This window comes from Pelophylax lessonae (assembly GCF_965119305.1).
Source record: "Pelophylax lessonae genome assembly, chromosome: 7".
Lineage (NCBI taxonomy): Eukaryota > Metazoa > Chordata > Amphibia > Anura > Ranidae > Pelophylax > Pelophylax lessonae.
In genome coordinates this window covers 107817668-107836972 of record NC_138774.1, presented here as the reverse complement: position 1 = coordinate 107836972, position 19305 = coordinate 107817668, and positions in this window count along the sequence as shown.

The window sequence follows — 19305 nt, the reverse complement described above, 5'->3', positions numbered from 1 at the left end:
CCAGGAGGGAGGTTGTGGGCCTCACGTAGGGCTGGAAAAGTTTTAAAGGCTCGAGGAGTGAAGAACTGGTAAGCACGTATCAGTCCAACCCTAGCCCACTCTGAGAAAGAAGTCCGAGAGGACCAGGCCAGGTTGAACGAGGGGTTGCGGAGAAAAGAAAGCAGGGGATTATGGGGGGACTGAAGGTTAAAGCGTTGTTTAAGTCTATCCCAAAGGATTAGGCTATGCTTAGTGATAGGGTTGGTAACACATCTCCGTTGTGAGGGTGGAAGCCAGAGGAGGTTAGCTACTGAGAGAGGATCACAGTCCACTGCTTATAGGGAAACCCACAATGGGATTTCCTTTGTTGCGTGATACTTAGGGAGCTGAGCCAACTGTGCTGCATAATGGTATTTGGCGAACTGTGGCAGGGCAGTTGATCTTATCTCCATCCTGGGTTCGGCATGGGATGGGGGTCCCCCCCAGCGTGGTCTTCTCCTTTCCCTCAATATCCAAAAGGCCTTCGACACGGTCTCCTGGCCATATATTTTCGCAGTGCTTGAGAGGTGGGGATTTGGACCTCACTTCACAGGCACGCTACAAGCACTTTATTCCCTTCCTTCAGAGTACGCCTCCTTGGCTGCTACTCCGAACCCTTTCCCATCGCCTAGGGAACGTGCAAAGGGTGTCCTCTTTCGCCATTGCTTTTCGCTATTGCGATCGAGTCCCTTGCAATAGCCTTGCGACATAATCCTGATATAGCCCGGGTCCGCTGTGGCGATATGGAACATAAATGCACACTGTTCGCGGATGACCTTTTACTTTTAATCACCAACCCTTTGGTGTCTGTCTATCCCTAATATCTTCAAACAACTTGAAGCATTCAGTAAAGCTTCTGGACTTGTGGTTAATATGACAAAATCCTGGGCGTTGAACATCTCTATTGAACTCTCCCAACTTTCCACTTTACGGTCCAATTTCACTTTCAACTGGAGCTTAGACTCGATACCATACCTGGGCACAAATCTGTCCCCCTCCATAGGTTCCCTCTATTCTGCTAACTACCCCCCTCTCATTAAAAAACTGAAAGCTGACCTGTCCACTTGGGGTTCCCACTCTCTTTCCTGGTTGGGTAGAATTCACTCCATTAAAATGACTCTACTCCCCTGAATTCCTATATGTTTCGCTCTCTCCCAATTCCTGTCAAGACTGCTCATTTGGAGGAATTTCAGGCTGCCATCATCAGATTTGTCTGGGGTTCCAAGGGCCATAGAGTTGCTAAAACAACGTTAGATCGTTCACGGCACAACGGAGGTCTGGCTTTACCGAATCTCCGCTGGTACTATCAAGCTGCCCAACTGGCCCAATTCTCCACCATTTATAGACGGGGCTCTAAACCTGATTGGGTCCAAATTTAAAGGCAAGCAACCCCTCGCCATACGCTTGATTATCTGGCCTGGTGTTCTCCCAAATCTAGACCTCCGATTCTATCTCCTATCCTTTCGCATTCCTTCTCTCTCCATGATTCCCTGCTTAAAAATCCTACGTTGGTATCTGCCCTGAAACCCTTAACACACCTCTTCCATAATCCCACATTCCCTCCTGGACAGAATATTAGAGCTTTTGGTTGGCAGGTTGAATAAAGGAAATGTTCCACATAGGGCACTTCTTCAATTCTATGGGGCCCTTGTCATTCCCTCATGGTGTTAGCTCACTCATAATGCCCTTGACCGAGAGGTATCGTCATTCTCAAATTTCACACTATCTTCACTCCATCTGGCACAATAAACCCGAATGTGGCAGGCGCAGCACTACAAAGTGCCTTATGCGCTGTGGCATTAGAAGAACTTGTTCTCTCTGACTTCAGTCTAACCAGACTGTCTGTTACTCTTTAAATTCCTCTAATACCGTTCTATGGAAAGCAGTAGGTTTAAAGAGCACACCAAACGCTTAAAATATCTTCTTTATTAACTTCAACTTTTCTTCAGAGATAGCACTGACACTTTTGCAGAAGACAGTCCATGTACACACATGTGCTGAATACAGTATAACAAATGGTGGATATATTTCTCTCTGTATTGCTGTTTGCTGTTTGAGTTTGTTTGCTTGGGTTTGTTTGTGTCTGGGTTTGATGGTTTCAGTTTGTGATCGAGTTTGATTCGGGTTCGATAATTTGTTCGTTCGAGTTTGATATAACTTCTGAAGTTTGTTTCGGTTTTGGTGGAACTACAAGTGAACATATAACTAGTTCAGTATACAGCTCTAATCACATTACTAACAATAGGAACATGTATAACTGTTAATTACCTATTTTTGGCCACTTGCTTCCATAAAACTGCTCTGTGGATCTGTGTGTCTGTTCAGCTCTATTCTGTAGTGGAAAATGAAAAGGCTGGCTAAAAGCATGAGGCTTCAGAGAAAAAATGGGTGTAAGGCTGGCTGTGATTGGCCAAGACTGTTGCTGAGTGTGAGATTGGCTGTGATTGGCCACAAACTCCTTATGGGTAATAAAGTTTAACTCTGCTGTGTCTGAGCTTACCTTATATGCATATAAATGAAGGCATATTTCCTTTTGCTTCTGTGAACACAATATACAATTGTTATGTGACATCCAAACATGAAATCACAGTAAATAACTCTGCTTTTGTCTCTCACACATAAACATATGCACTGTATTAATATTATTAGCATGTCTAGCTGTATATACATGTAGGTCATATTAGCAACCTAGGACAGGTTCTAGCTGGCCAGCTACACTCCCACCAAAATTACCTATAATTCTATGTTCTCTATAGTAGGATTTGAACATGAATTTGGGGAATTTTCTATCAGGTTCTCAACTTCCAAGTGTCTTTTATCACTTTCAAGTAGAACAACTAACTGCTGTATGGGACGTTCCAATTTGAGTGGAGTAGTGAGACGTTTTCCCTTTTCCTATCACTCTGATGTAAGAGCACTGACCATAACCATAACTACTGGCGTCTGAAAAGTGATGAAGTTCTATTTTCTTGTACTCTCCGAAATCATGAGGTACAAAACATCTGGGTATCCGAACTTCTCTTAAATTCTGCAAGTCTCTTATCCAAGCCTCCAACCTTGGCTTCAAATCTTCAGGTATGGGTTCATCCCATCCCAACTTCCGTCTGCATAATTCTTGTAGTATTTCTTTTGCTTTGAGGATCACTGGGGCCAAGAATCCCAATGGATCATATATAGAAGCCACTGCGGAAAGAATGGTACGTCTAGTTGCAACTTTCTCTTCAAAGGATACTTCAAAGAAGAACTCATCATTCTCTACATTCCATCCCAATCCAAGTACATTCTGAACTGGAAGATGATCATAATTGAGATCTACATCCTTCATTGTTGATGCACGTTCAGAGTCACTGATGGATTCCAGTACCTCTCTGTTGTTTGAGATGAATTTATGAAGGCGCAGATTTCCTCTTGCGCATAACTCTTGGCTTTCTTTTACTAGTTTGATTGCAGATTCTGTGGACTCTAGACTTATAAGACCATCATCTACATAGAAGTTTTTCTTAAGAAAATTTGCTGCTGATGGGCAATCCTCTTCATTTTTGTTGGCCATGTACTTCATACCATAATTGGCGCAACCTGGAGACGATGCTGCTCCAAACAAGTGTACTTTCATTCTGTATTCTGCTGGCTCTGTATCTGTATCCCCGTCCTCCCTCCATAGAAACCTCAGGAAGTCTCTATCTTCATTCTTCACATGAAACTGGTGGAACATCTTTTCAACGTCACACATGACCGCTACGGGATACTTTCTGAATCTACAGAGTACTCCAGGCAGAGTGTTTGTAAGGTCTGGTCCTTTTAGTAGATGATCGTTCAATGCAACACCATCATACTTTGCTGAGCAATCAAATGCTACTCTAATCCTATCTGGTTTCTTTGGGTGGTAAACACCTTGATGTGGAATGTACCACACTTCTCCTTCTTTAGGTTGGTTATTCACCTTCTCTGCATGTCCTTCTTCAAGGATGCCTTCCATGAATTTAAAATAATCTTGCTTGAATTTGGGATCTCTTCCCATCTTTTTCTTCAGGCATTTCAATCTTGCTAGGGCAAGATTTCTGTTATTTGGCAGATAAGGTAGTTCTCTAAAGGGTAAGGGCATTTCAAGATAACCTTGTTGATTCTGCTGAATACTTTCTTCTAGAGTGTGTACGAACTTTATGTCTTCTTGAGATACACTCTTTTCTTCAGAACTTATGTCTGCAAAGTCAGACTCAAGGATCTTGATTACTTTTGCTGAACTTACAGTTGGTAACTCTTGGACGGATATTCGATGACACAATCCTGTCACCTGTCTTGAGTTTGCAATCTGCTGTTTTCCTCCAACAACACCCCATCCTAGATCAGTTCGAACAGCGTAGGATTCACCCTTTCCTCCTGTGATTACCTCTCGTGGTACCAAAGCTTCGGGACAATCGTAGCCTATCAACAGTTCAACACCAAACTCCTTCAGCGGGGACATTTCATGTGATATGACAGATAGGTGTTCCCATTTATTGGCTGTTTCACAGGTAGGTATGCAATCTCGATCTAGAGGTATATCGTCTTTCGTATAGGCTGGAGGTAGATTTAATGTGAGGTTTGAATGAAGTCCTCTAACTCTCAATCCTTTGACTCTTTGACTGTTCACTAGTGTTGAGCGAACACGGACTGTATTATTCGTGTTCGTACCGAATAATTGGATTTTTTGTACCCGAACACGGACACGGACACTTTACTGTATGTTCGGGTAAAAATCCGTGTTCGGTCGTTTTATTTCCGGGTTTTGCATGCTTTGGCGCTCTTTTCATGGCGGGCTTTCAACAGCCAATCAACAATCGTTTAACTGGTGTGCCTTAAGCCATCCCAGCCATGCCTGCAAATGTCTCAGTAGCTGTGATTGGCCGTCTGAAGCATGTGACCAAGTCTTTATAAGTTCGAGGCAGCCGCAGCGGCGTCATTATGCTGCTTAGATTCAGGGACAGAGCACACATCAACGTGCTGGCTGCTGATTAGGGAAAGATAGGCAGGAAAAAACCATTTGTGTCCGGATAGAATTGAGGGACAGGTCGGAGTGTTTAGGCAGGGCGAGTTGTAGGCATTTTAGGGATAGAGTCTGCTGAATTATATAGGGTCAGTGTCTTCTACAAACTACAATCGATATTGCTGTGTGGGGGGTGGGGTGAATCTGCACTCAATCCTGATCTACGATCTCTTCTCAATCCTGTTAGGGACAGAGTCTGCTGAATTTTAGGGAAACTGTGTTCTACAAACTACAATCGATATTGCTGTGTGGGGGGTGGGGTGAATCTGCACTCAATCCTGATCTACGATCTCTTCTCAATCCTGTTAGGGACAGAGTCTGCTGAATTTTAGGGAAACTGTGTTCTACAAACTACAATCGATATTGCTGTGTGGGGGGTGGGGTGAATCTGCACTCAATCCTGATCTACGATCTCTTCTCAATCCTGTTAGGGACAGAGTCTGCTGAATTTTAGGGAAACTGTGTTCTACAAACTACAATCGATATTGCTGTGTGGTGTGGGATTGGAGATAGGCAGGTGTCAGTGATCCACATCCATTTTTCTGTGTGTGAGCTGCAGTGAACACAATCTTTTTGGGCTGCAGTGAACACAATCTTTTTGGGCTGCAGTGAACACAATCTTTTTGGGCTGCAGTGAACACAATCTTTTTGGGCTGCAGTGAACACAATCTTTTTGGGCTGCAGTGAACACAATCTTTTTGGGGTGCAGTGAACAAAATCTTTTTGGGGTGCAGTGAACACAATCCTTTTTGGTGTGCAGTGAACACAATCTTTGTGGGGTGCAGTGAACAAAATCCTTTGTGGGGTGCAGTGAACACAATCTTTTTGGGGTGCAGTGAACAAAATCCTTTTTGGGGTGCAGTGAACAACATCCTTTTTGGGGTGCAGTGAACACAATCTTTTTGGGGTGCAGTGAACAAAATCCTTTGTGGGGTGCAGTGAACACAATCTTTTTGGGGTGCAGTGAACACAATCTTTTTGGGGTGGAGTGAACAACATCCTTTTTGGGGTGCAGTGAACAAAATCCTTTTTGGGGTGCAGTGAACAAAATCATTTTTGGGGTGCAGTGAACACAATCTTTTTGGGGTGCAGTGAACACAATCTTTGTGGGGTGCAGTGAACACAATCTTTTTGGGGTGGAGTGAACAACATCCTTTTTGGGGTGCAGTGAACAACATCCTTTTTGGGGTGCAGTGAACACAATCTTTTTGGGGTGCAGTGAACACAATCTTTGTGGGGTACAGTGAACAGAATCTTTGTGGGGTGCAGTGAACACAATCTTTGGGGGGTACAGTGAACACAATCTTTGTGAGGTGCAGTGAACACAATCTTTGTGGGGTGCAGTGAACACAATCATTGTGGGGTGCAGTGAACTCAATCTTTGTGGGGTACAGTGAACACAATCTCATACTGAAGGTTTGAGGGTGCTGCCTGTTCCATACTCCCCCTACTCCTCATCTAGCCTTTTAGGGGTACAAACAATAGTAATTGGGGCCTAGTGTGGTTGTGTACGTGTGATATACATACACTTTTTTGGGATCATATTTTCTATTCCGCTATTTAATCAAAAACCTTTGGGGATCAGTTAAATTGGGGGATAGTCTGTGTTGGTACGTGTGAGAGAGATCCACCTTTCCAAGTTGTTGGGGTTCATCTCATACTTCTGAAGGTTTGAGGGTGCTGCCTGTTCCATACTCCCCCTACTCCTAGCCTTTTAGGGGTACAAACAATAGTAATTGGGGCCTAGTGTGGTTGTGTACGTGTGATATACATACACTTTTTTGGGATCATATTTTCTATTCCGCTATTTAATCAAAAACCTCTGGGGATCAGTTAAATTGGGGGATAGTCTGTGTTGGTACGTGTGAGAGAGATCCACCTTTCCAAGTTGTTGGGGTTCATCTCATACTTCTGAAGGTTTGAGGGTGCTGCCTGTTCCATACTCCCCCTACTCCTAGCCTTTTAGGGGTACAAACAATAGTAATTGGGGCCTAGTGTGGTTGTGTACGTGTGATATACATACACTTTTTTGGGATCATATTTTCTATTCCGCTATTTAATCAAAAACCTCTGGGGATCAGTTAAATTGGGGGATAGTCTGTGTTGGTACGTGTGAGAGAGATCCACCTTTCCAAGTTGTTGGGGTTCATCTCATACTTCTGAAGGTTTGAGGGTGCTGCCTGTTCCATACTCCCCCTACTCCTAGCCTTTTAGGGGTACAAACAATAGTAATTGGGGCCTAGTGTGGTTGTGTACGTGTGATATACATACACTTTTTTGGGATCATATTTTCTATTCCGCTATTTAATCAAAAACCTCTGGGGATCAGTTAAATTGGGGGATAGTCTGTGTTGGTACGTGTGAGAGAGATCCACCTTTCCAAGTTGTTGGGGTTCATCTCATACTTCTGAAGGTTTGAGGGTGCTGCCTGTTCCATACTCCCCCTACTCCTAGCCTTTTAGGGGTACAAACAATAGTAATTGGGGCCTAGTGTGGTTGTGTACGTGTGATATACATACACTTTTTTGGGATCATATTTTCTATTCCGCTATTTAATCAAAAACCTCTGGGGATCAGTTAAATTGGGGGATAGTCTGTGTTGGTACGTGTGAGAGAGATCCACCTTTCCAAGTTGTTGGGGTTCATCTCATACTTCTGAAGGTTTGAGGGTGCTGCCTGTTCCATACTCCCCCTACTCCTAGCCTTTTAGGGGTACAAACAATAGTAATTGGGGCCTAGTGTGGTTGTGTACGTGTGATATACATACACTTTTTTGGGATCATATTTTCTATTCCGCTATTTAATCAAAAACCTCTGGGGATCAGTTAAATTGGGGGATAGTCTGTGTTGGTACGTGTGAGAGAGATCCACCTTTCCAAGTTGTTGGGGTTCATCTCATACTTCTGAAGGTTTGAGGGTGCTGCCTGTTCCATACTCCCCCTACTCCTAGCCTTTTAGGGGTACAAACAATAGTAATTGGGGCCTAGTGTGGTTGTGTACGTGTGATATACATACACTTTTTTGGGATCATATTTTCTATTCCGCTATTTAATCAAAAACCTCTGGGGATCAGTTAAATTGGGGGATAGTCTGTGTTGGTACGTGTGAGAGAGATCCACCTTTCCAAGTTGTTGGGGTTCATCTCATACTTCTGAAGGTTTGAGGGTGCTGCCTGTTCCATACTCCCCCTACTCCTAGCCTTTTAGGGGTACAAACAATAGTAATTGGGGCCTAGTGTGGTTGTGTACGTGTGATATACATACACTTTTTTGGGATCATATTTTCTATTCCGCTATTTAATCAAAAACCTCTGGGGATCAGTTAAATTGGGGGATAGTCTGTGTTGGTACGTGTGAGAGAGATCCACCTTTCCAAGTTGTTGGGGTTCATCTCATACTTCTGAAGGTTTGAGGGTGCTGCCTGTTCCATACTCCCCCTACTCCTAGCCTTTTAGGGGTACAAACAATAGTAATTGGGGCCTAGTGTGGTTGTGTACGTGTGATATACATACACTTTTTTGGGATCATATTTTCTATTCCGCTATTTAATCAAAAACCTCTGGGGATCAGTTAAATTGGGGGATAGTCTGTGTTGGTACGTGTGAGAGAGATCCACCTTTCCAAGTTGTTGGGGTTCATCTCATACTTCTGAAGGTTTGAGGGTGCTGCCTGTTCCATACTCCCCCTACTCCTAGCCTTTTAGGGGTACAAACAATAGTAATTGGGGCCTAGTGTGGTTGTGTACGTGTGATATACATACACTTTTTTGGGATCATATTTTCTATTCCGCTATTTAATCAAAAACCTCTGGGGATCAGTTAAATTGGGGGATAGTCTGTGTTGGTACGTGTGAGAGAGATCCACCTTTCCAAGTTGTTGGGGTTCATCTCATACTTCTGAAGGTTTGAGGGTGCTGCCTGTTCCATACTCCCCCTACTCCTAGCCTTTTAGGGGTACAAACAATAGTAATTGGGGCCTAGTGTGGTTGTGTACGTGTGATATACATACACTTTTTTGGGATCATATTTTCTATTCCGCTATTTAATCAAAAACCTCTGGGGATCAGTTAAATTGGGGGATAGTCTGTGTTGGTACGTGTGAGAGAGATCCACCTTTCCAAGTTGTTGGGGTTCATCTCATACTTCTGAAGGTTTGAGGGTGCTGCCTGTTCCATACTCCCCCTACTCCTAGCCTTTTAGGGGTACAAACAATAGTAATTGGGGCCTAGTGTGGTTGTGTACGTGTGATATACATACACTTTTTTGGGATCATATTTTCTATTCCGCTATTTAATCAAAAACCTCTGGGGATCAGTTAAATTGGGGGATAGTCTGTGTTGGTACGTGTGAGAGAGATCCACCTTTCCAAGTTGTTGGGGTTCATCTCATACTTCTGAAGGTTTGAGGGTGCTGCCTGTTCCATACTCCCCCTACTCCTAGCCTTTTAGGGGTACAAACAATAGTAATTGGGGCCTAGTGTGGTTGTGTACGTGTGATATACATACACTTTTTTGGGATCATATTTTCTATTCCGCTATTTAATCAAAAACCTCTGGGGATCAGTTAAATTGGGGGATAGTCTGTGTTGGTACGTGTGAGAGAGATCCACCTTTCCAAGTTGTTGGGGTTCATCTCATACTTCTGAAGGTTTGAGGGTGCTGCCTGTTCCATACTCCCCCTACTCCTAGCCTTTTAGGGGTACAAACAATAGTAATTGGGGCCTAGTGTGGTTGTGTACGTGTGATATACATACACTTTTTTGGGATCATATTTTCTATTCCGCTATTTAATCAAAAACCTCTGGGGATCAGTTAAATTGGGGGATAGTCTGTGTTGGTACGTGTGAGAGAGATCCACCTTTCCAAGTTGTTGGGGTTCATCTCATACTTCTGAAGGTTTGAGGGTGCTGCCTGTTCCATACTCCCCCCTACTCCTAGCCTTTTAGGGGTACAAACAATAGTAATTGGGGCCTAGTGTGGTTGTGTACGTGTGATATACATACACTTTTTTGGGATCATATTTTCTATTCCGCTATTTAATCAAAAACCTTTGGGGATCAGTTAAATTGGGGGATAGTCTGTGTTGGTACGTGTGAGAGAGATCCACCTTTCCAAGTTGTTGGGGTTCATCTCATACTTCTGAAGGTTTGAGGGTGCTGCCTGTTCCATACCCCCCCTACTCCTCATCTAGCCTTTTAGGGGTACAAACAATAGTAATTGGGGCCTAGTGTGGTTGTGTACGTGCGAGATACATACACTTTTTTTGATCATATTTCCTATTCCGCTATTCAATAAAAACCTTTGAGGATCAATTGAATTGCGGGATAGTCTGTGTCGGTACGTGTGAGAGAGATCCACCTTTCCAAGTTGTTGGGGTTCATCTCATACTTCTGAAGGTTTGAGGGTGCTGCCTGTTCCATACCCCCCCTACTCCTCATCTAGCCTTTTAGGGGTACAAACAATAGTAATTGGGGCCTAGTGTGGTTGTGTACGTGCGAGATACATACACTTTTTTTGATCATATTTCCTATTCCGCTATTCAATAAAAACCTTTGAGGATCAATTGAATTGCGGGATAGTCTGTGTCGGTACGTGTGAGAGAGATCCACCTTTCCAAGTTGTTGGGGTTCATCTCATACTTCTGAAGGTTTGAGGGTGCTGCCTGTTCCATACCCCCCCTACTCCTCATCTAGCCTTTTAGGGGTACAAACAATAGTAATTGGGGCCTAGTGTGGTTGTGTACGTGCGAGATACATACACTTTTTTTGATCATATTTCCTATTCCGCTATTCAATAAAAACCTTTGAGGATCAATTGAATTGCGGGATGGTCTGTGTCGGTACGTGTGAGAGAGATCCACCTTTCCAAGTTGTTGGGGTTCATCTCATACTTCTGAAGGTTTGAGGGTGCTGCCTGTTCCATACTCCCCCTACTCCTCATCTAGCCTTTTAGGGGTACAAACAATAGTAATTGGGGCCTAGTGTGCTCACCGCCTCATATGTGACGTGCCCACAAGGTGGAACTCCACCTTGCACATGCTGGAAAGACTGTGCGAGCAGCAGCAGGCCATAGTGGAGTTTCAGCTGCAGCACGCACGCGTGAGTCGCTCTGCGGAACAGCACCACTTCACCACCAATAACTGGGCCTCCATGCGAGACCTGTGTGCCTTGTTGCGCTGTTTTGAGTACTCCACCAACATGGCCAGTGGCAATGACGCCGTTCTCAGCTTAACTATCCCACTTCTATGCCTCCTTGAAAAAACAATTCGGGCGATGATGGAAGAGGATGTGGCACAGGATGAGGAGGAGGAGGAGGATGAAGAGGTAACATTTCCAAGGCTTTCAGGGCAGTCATTCGCAAGGGGCTCCGAGGGTGGGTTCCTGCACACGCAAACGCCAGGGACGCAATTGTCCAGCAGGGGCACAGTTCTGGAGGATGAGGAGGATGAGGAGGAGGAGGAGCTGGAGGAGGAGATGGAACCATGTTCACAGCAGGGTGGCACCCAGGCCAGCTCATGGCCATCACTGGTGCGTGGCTGGGGGGATACAGAGGACACGGACCATACACCTCCCACAGAGGACAGCCTTTCGTTGCCTCTGGGCAGCCTGGCACACATGAGCGATTACATGCTGCAGTGTCTCCACAACGACCGCCGAGTTGCCCACATTCTAACTTGTGCTGATTACTGGGTGGCCACGCTGCTGGATCCCCGTTACAAGGACAACGTACCGTCCTTAATTCACTCACTGGAGCGCGATCGCAAGATGCGCGAGTACAAGCGCACGCTGGTAGACGCCATGCTGCTGGCATTCCCATCTGACAGCGGGGCCACAGTGGAAGCACAAGGCAGAGGAGGAGGAGGAGGAGGTCGCCAACGCAACCAGGGCACCGCCAGCACCTCAGAAGGCAGGGTTAGCATGGCCGAAATGTGGAAAAGCTTTGTCAGCACGCCACAACAAACAGCAGCACCAGCAGCTCAGATGGAACGTCTTAGCAGGAGGCAGCATTTTACCAACATGGTGGAGCAGTATGTGTGCACACGCCTACATGTAGTGAATGACGGGTCTGCCCCCTTCAACTTCTGGGTCTCCAAATTGGGCACATGGCTTGAGCTTGCCCTTTACGCCTTGGAGGTGCTGGCGTGCCCTGCAGCCAGTGTATTATCTGAACGGGTATTTAGCACGGCTGGGGGCGTTATAACAGACAAGCGCAGCCGCCTGTCCAGAGACAATGTGGACAAGCTCACGTTCATTAAAATGAACCAGGCATGGATCCCACGGGACTTTTCCGTACCTTATGCAGAATAGCAATGGATACCGACCTTACCCACCCATTGTTCCATTTTTGCTCTTTCTCACTCTTTTGGGGTGTACCCTCATTTAAAATTTGTGAAAAGAAGCAGTGTTGGCTACCTCGTCCTCCTCCTCAGGGCCAGATTAATGTAGGGTCTATTGGAGCTGCAGCTCCAGGCCCCTACCTTTTATATAGGCCCCGGGTTGGCCATATTCACTGTTACCGCTCTTCTGTCACTTGTAAACACAGAAGTCTGGCTTCTATGCTCGCTTCCCCAGGCAGCACCCTCAGAACCTCCCCACACAGCGTGAAGGCCGGACAAGGAGGGACAGTTGGCGATGCATGGATGTGTTTATGGGCTTCAGAGACAGCATCCCATGTTGAATTAGGCATGCATGGCTGCACCCTTCCTCCTCTGGGTGCATGGCAAGGCACGGCCCTAAGGCCCTTCAAAATCCTCAGCACCAAGCCCATGATGCTCTTAATCCGGCCCTGGTCCTCCTCCACCGCCGCTTCCACCTACACCGCCCATAGGTGTGCGCAGCCTATTGCATTAAGGTGTGCACCCCAAAGTTGAAATACACATGCATGTGTTTGCCAGCAGGGAGAGTAATGTATCGGGGCCATGTACCTGTAGGCAAGGAGAAATAGAGCAGAGCAGGTCCCAGGGAGATCTTTCCCATCTCCTCACTGGCAATGCTATGTGCCCTAGGTGATTAGGGTGTGCCCAGGCACACCCAGCACACCCTGTGCGCACGCCTATGTCACCGCCACATCCACCACCACCTCAACCTCCCTCCTACTCCATATGGGCCTCGTCCTTCAGAGATGAAGAAGAACATTGTTTTATTTTTCTGTTTTTTTTTGTTGTTTTAAGTTATTTCCCTATCCACATTTGTTTGCAGAGCACTTGCCATGCTCTTAATTACGTTTTGCTGCCATTTGCAGCACTCTAGCCCTTTCCTTTGGTGTTTTAGAGCCATTTTAGTGCCTTAAAGTTCGGGTCCCCATTGACTTCAATGGGGTTCGGTGTCCGGGAAAAGTTCGGTAAAAGTCCGGGACACGGACCCGGACTTTTTTTTAAAGTTCGGCCGAACCCGTCGAACACGGACATCTAGGTGTCCGCTCAACCCTACTGTTCACTAATGTATCTCTCCCCGTCATTGTGGTGAGTTTGAGCTTCACTGGTTCTGTAGCCACTTGTAATTTCTTGCAGATTTCTTGATCAATGAAGGTAACATCGCTTTGGGCATCCAATAGTGCATAGGCATATACCTTCTTATTCCTCCTTTTAGGATTTGAAATGCACACTGGTACAACCATTGATGTGCCGCTGCTTTCTCCTTTCCTTACTCTGCAAGAGAATACTGATACTTTCTTTTCTTCCTCAGCATCTTTAGGTATTGAGGATTCATCCTTCTTTGGACGTTCTTCATGTAATGGGGTAGGATGGCGTCCTTTGCAAACACTGCATGTGGCCCTTTTCTTACACTCCTTAGTAATATGTAGTGTTGAGCAAACACGGACTGTATTATTCGTGTTCGTACCGAATAATTGGATTTTTTGTACCCGAACACGGACACGGACACTTTACTGTATGTTCGGGTAAAAATCCGTGTTCGGTCGTTTTATTTCCGGGTTTTGCATGCTTTGGCGCTCTTTTCATGGCGGGCTTTCAACAGCCAATCAACAATCGTTTAACTGGTGTGCCTTAAGCCATCCCAGCCATGCCTGCAAATGTCTCAGTAGCTGTGATTGGCCGTCTGAAGCATGTGACCAAGTCTTTATAAGTTCCAGGCAGCCGCAGCGTCTTCATTCTGCTGCTTAGATCAGGGACAGAGCACACATCAACGTGCTGGCTGCTGATTAGGGAAAGACAGGCAGGAAAAAAACATTTGTGTCCGGATAGAATTGAGGGACAGGTCGGAGTGTTTAGGCAGGGCGAGTTGTAGGCATTTTAGGGATAGAGTCTGCTGAATTATAGGGTCAGTGTCTTCTACAAAGTACAATCGATATTGCTGTGTGGGGGGTGGGGTGACTCTGCACTCAATCCTGATCTACGATCTCTTCTCAATCCTGTTAGGGAGAGGCTGCTGCTGCTGAATTTTAGGGAAACTGTGTTCTACAAACTACAATCGATATTGCTGTGTGGTGTGGGATAGGAGATAGGCAGGTGTCAGTGATCCACATCCATTTTTCTGTGTGTGAGCTGCAGTGAACACAATCTTTTTGGGCTGCAGTGAACACAATCTTTTTGGGGTGCAGTGAACAACGTCCTTTTTGGGGTGCAGTGAACAAAATCTTTTTAGGGTGCAGTGAACAAAATCCTTTTTGGGGTGCAGTGAACAACATCCTTTTTGGGGTGCAGTGAACACAATCTTTTTGGGGTGCAGTGAACAAAATCCTTTGTGGGGTGCAGTGAACAAAATCCTTTTTGGGGTGCAGTGAACACAATCTTTGTGGGGTGCAGTGAACACAATCTTTTTGGGGTGGAGTGAACAAAATTCTTTTTGGGGTGCAGTGAACAACATCCTTTTTGGGGTGCAGTGAACAAAATCCTTTTTGGGGTGCAGTGAACACAATCTTTTTGGGGTGCAGTGAACAAAATCCTTTGTGGGGTGCAGTGAACACAATCTTTGTGGGGTGCAGTGAACACAATCTTTTTGGGGTGCAGTGAACAAAATCCTTTTTGGGGTGCAGTGAACATCCTTTTTGGGGTGCAGTGAACAAAATCCTTTTTGGGGTGCAGTGAACACAATCTTTTTGGGGTGCAGTGAACAAAATCCTTTGTGGGATGCAGTGAACACAATCTTTGTGGGGTACAGTGAACAGAATCTTTGTGGGGTGCAGTGAACACAATCTTTGGGGGGTACAGTGAACACAATCTTTTTGGGGTGCAGTGAACAAAATCTTTTGTGGGGTGCAGTGAACACAATCTTTGGGGGGTACAGTGAACACAATCGTTTTGGGGTGCAGTGAACAAAATCCTTTGTGGGGTGCAGTGACCACAATCTTTGTGGGGTGCAGTGAACACAATCTTTTTGGGGTGCAGTGAACAAAATCCTTTTTGGGGTGCAGTGAACAACATCCTTTTTGGGGTGCAGTGAACACAATCTTTTTGGGGTGCAGTGAAAAAAATCCTATGTGGGGTGCAGTGAACACAATCTTTGTGGGGTACAGTGAACAGAATCTTTGTGGGGTGCAGTGAACACAATCTTTGGGGGGTACAGTGAACACAATCTTTTTGGGGTGCAGTGAACAAAATCCTTTGTGGGGTGCAGTGAACACAATATTTGGGGGGTACAGTGAACACAATCTTTGTGGGGTGAAGTGAACAAAATCCTTTTTGAGGTGCAGTGAACACAATCTTTGTGGGGTGCAGTGAACACAATCTTTGTGGGGTACAGTGAACACAATCTCATAATTCTGAACATTTGAGGGTGCTGCCTGTTCCATACTTCTCCTCCTACTGCTCAACCATCCTTTTAGGGGTACAAACAATAGTAATTGGGGCCTAGTGTGGTGGTGTACGTGTGAGATACATACACTTTCTTTTTGATCATATTTTCTATTCCGCTATTCAATTAAATCCTTTGGGGATCAATTAAACTGCGTGATAGTCTGTGTCTGTACGTGTGAGATCCACCTTTCCAAGTTTTTGGGGTTCATCTCATACTTCTGAAGATTTGAGGGTGCTGCCTGTTCCATACTCCTCCTCCTACTGCTCAACCATCCTTTTAGGGGTACAAACAATAGTAATTGGGGCCTAGTGTAGTGGTGTACGTGTGAGATACATACACTTTCTTTTTGATCATATTTTCTATTCCGCTATTCAATTAAATCCTTTGGGGATCAATTAAATTGCGTGATAGTCTGTGTCGGTACGTGTGAGATCCACCTTTCCAAGTTTTTGGGGTTCATCTCATACTTCTGAAGATTTGAGGGTGCTGCCTGTTCCATACTCCTCCTCCTACTGCTCAACCATCCTTTTAGGGGTACAAACAATAGTAATTGGGGCCTAGTGTGGTGGTGTACGTGTGAGATACATACACTTTCTTCTTGATCGTATTTTCTATTCCGCTATTCAATTAAATCCTTTGGGGATCAATTAAATTGCGTGATAGTCTGTGTCGGTACGTGTGAGATCCACCTTTCCAAGTTTTTGGGGTTCATCTCATACTTCCGAAGACTTGAGGGTGCTGCCTGTTCCATACTCCTCCTCCTACTGCTCAACCATCCTTTTAGGGGTACAAACAATAGTAATTGGGGCCTAGTGTGGTGGTGTACGTGTGAGATACATACACTTTATTTTTGATCATATTTTCTATTCCGCTATTCAATTAAAACCTTTGGGGATCAATTAAATTGCGTGATAGTCTGTGTCGGTACGTGTGAGATCCACCTTTCCAAGTTTTTGGGGTTCATCTCATACTTCTGAAGATTTGAGGGTGCTGCCTGTTCCATACTCCTCCTCCTACTGCTCAACCATCCTTTTAGGGGTACAAACAATAGTAATTGGGGCCTAGTGTGGTGGTGTACGTGTGAGATACATACACTTTCTTTTTGATCATATTTTCTATTCCGCTATTCAATTAAAACCTTTGGGGATCAATTAAATTGCGTGATAGTCTGTGTCGGTACGTGTGAGATCCACCTTTCCAAGTTTTTGGGGTTCATCTCATACTTCTGAAGATTTGAGGGTGCTGCCTGTTCCATACTCCTCCTCCTACTCCTCAACCATCCTTTTAGGGGTACAAACAATAGTAATTGGGGCCTAGTGTGGTGGTGTACGTGTGAGATACATACACTTTCTTTTTGATCATATTTTCTATTCCGCTATTCAATTAAATCCTTTGGGGATCAATTAAATTGCGTGATAGTCTGTGTCGGTACGTGTGAGATCCACCTTTCCAAGTTTTTGGGGTTCATCTCATACTTCTGAAGATTTGAGGGTGCTGCCTGTTCCATACTCCTCCTCCTACTGCTCAACCATCCTTTTAGGGGTACAAACAATAGTAATTGGGGCCTAGTGTGGTGGTGTACGTGTGAGATACATACACTTTCTTTTTGATCATATTTTCTATTCCGCTATTCAATTAAATCCTTTGGGGATCAATTAAATTGCGTGATAGTCTGTGTCGGTACGTGTGAGATCCACCTTTCCAAGTTTTTGGGGTTCATCTCATACTTCTGAAGATTTGAGGGTGCTGCCTGTTCCATACTCCTCCTCCTACTGCTCAACCATCCTTTTAGGGGTACAAACAATAGTAATTGGGGCCTAGTGTGGTGGTGTACGTGTGAGATACATACACTTTCTTCTTGATCGTATTTTCTATTCCGCTATTCAATTAAATCCTTTGGGGATCAATTAAATTGCGTGATAGTCTGTGTCGGTACGTGTGAGATCCACCTTTCCAAGTTTTTGGGGTTCATCTCATACTTCCGAAGACTTGAGGGTGCTGCCTGTTCCATACTCCTCCTCCTACTGCTCAACCATCCTTTTAGGGGTACAAACAATAGTAATTGGGGCCTAGTGTGGTGGTGTACGTGTGAGATACATACACTTTCTTTTTGATCATATTTTCTATTCCGCTATTCAATTAAAACCTTTGGGGATCAATTAAATTGCGTGATAGTCTGTGTCGGTACGTGTGAGATCCACCTTTCCAAGTTTTTGGGGTTCATCTCATACTTCTGAAGATTTGAGGGTGCTGCCTGTTCCATACTCCTCCTCCTACTGCTCAACCATCCTTTTAGGGGTACAAACAATAGTAATTGGGGCCTAGTGTGGTGGTGTACGTGTGAGATACATACACTTTCTTTTTGATCGTATTTTCTATTCCGCTATTCAATTAAAACCTTTGGGGATCAATTAAATTGCGTGATAGTCTGTGTCGGTACGTGTGAGATCCACCTTTCCAAGTTTTTGGGGTTCATCTCATACTTCTGAAGATTTGAGGGTGCTGCCTGTTCCATACTCCTCCTCCTACTGCTCAACCATCCTTTTAGGGGTACAAACAATAGTAATTGGGGCCTAGTGTGGTGGTGTACGTGTGAGATACATACACTTTCTTCTTGATCGTATTTTCTATTCCGCTATTCAATTAAATCCTTTGGGGATCAATTAAATTGCGTGATAGTCTGTGTCGGTACGTGTGAGATCCACCTTTCCAAGTTTTTGGGGTTCATCTCATACTTCCAAAGACTTGAGGGTGCTGCCTGTTCCATACTCCTCCTCCTACTGCTCAACCATCCTTTTAGGGGTACAAACAATAGTAATTGGGGCCTAGTGTGGTGGTGTACGTGTGAGATACATACACTTTCTTTTTGATCATATTTTCTATTCCGCTATTCAATTAAAACCTTTGGGGATCAATTAAATTGCGTGATAGTCTGTGTCGGTACTTGTGAGATCCACCTTTCCAAGTTTTTGGGGTTCATCTCATACTTCTGAAGATTTGAGGGTGCTGCCTGTTCCATACTCCTCCTCCTACTGCTCAACCATCCTTTTAGGGGTACAAACAATAGTAATTGGGGCCTAGTGTGGTGGTGTACGTGTGAGATACATACACTTTCTTTTTGATCGTATTTTCTATTCCGCTATTCAATTAAAACCTTTGGGGATCAATTAAATTGCGTGATAGTCTGTGTCGGTACGTGTGAGATCCACCTTTCCAAGTTTTTGGGGTTCATCTCATACTTCTGAAGATTTGAGGGTGCTGCCTGTTCCATACTCCTCCTCCTACTCCTCAACCATCCTTTTAGGGGTACAAACAATAGTAATTGGGGCCTAGTGTGGTGGTGTACGTGTGAGATACATACACTTTCTTTTTGATCATATTTTCTATTCCGCTATTCAATTAAAACCTTTGGGGATCAATTAAATTGAGTGATAGTCTGTGTCGGTACGTGTGAGATCCACCTTTCCAAGTTTTTGGGGTTCATCTCATACTTCTGAAGATTTGAGGGTGCTG